At 53.9% G+C, this 588-nt stretch overlaps 1 protein-coding gene across 1 annotated transcript in view; it reads right to left on the bottom strand.

Annotated features, from left to right (window-relative positions):
• The window catches only part of LOC138160201 (disintegrin and metalloproteinase domain-containing protein 10-like), a 54,165-nt gene that overhangs the window by 49,768 nt on the left and 3,809 nt on the right, over positions 1-588 (bottom strand). The gene's annotated exons all lie outside the window — the stretch shown is intronic.

The raw sequence follows: 588 nt of genomic DNA on the forward strand, positions 1-588 counted from the left end.
AGAGAGAGAGAGAGAGAGAGAGAGAGAACTGAATTTAAGTTAGGCAGAACTTCACAAAGTTGTCAGCCTGCTCTCAGTGGCAAGACAAAAGTCAGGGTGACTGGGGCGGCCAGGTAGCACAGCGAGTAAGAGCACCGGCTCCAGTGTTGAGAAGACCTGGAGATTGAATCCCGGGCTCAGACACTTAGCACTCACCCAGAAACACCTGGCCATGTAACCTTGAGCAAGTTACTGTAAGGGTTATGGGATTTAAAGATCTTCCATGCCCCGTTGGACTTGCTGATGTAGCAGGAAGGGGCGGAGCAAGAGGAAGCAGAAACCAAACTAGAGTTCCTGCGGTGGCTGGTGGTGGTGGCGAAGGCGGCAGCAGCAGCAGAGGCAGCGGCAGCGCAAAGCCCTTTTTGAGTTAGCCAGAATTTCTGCTAAGGACTCCTGCTGAGGACTGCCAGGGGCCGGAGCTGCTGGGAGCACGCTTCCCGGACGCTGGGTGGTTGCTGTGAGTGGGGAGAGGAGGACCTTTGCCTGAGGTAGCCTGTTCTGTTTTAAAGGCTTGAAAATGTGGGTGCTTTCTACTTTATCTACCTGTGC

The sequence above is a fragment of the Petaurus breviceps genome, unplaced genomic scaffold (genome assembly GCF_028583685.1).
Source record: "Petaurus breviceps papuanus isolate PSGF00001 unplaced genomic scaffold, PetGlider_PUasm1.0 180, whole genome shotgun sequence".
Taxonomy (NCBI): domain Eukaryota; kingdom Metazoa; phylum Chordata; class Mammalia; order Diprotodontia; family Petauridae; genus Petaurus; species Petaurus breviceps.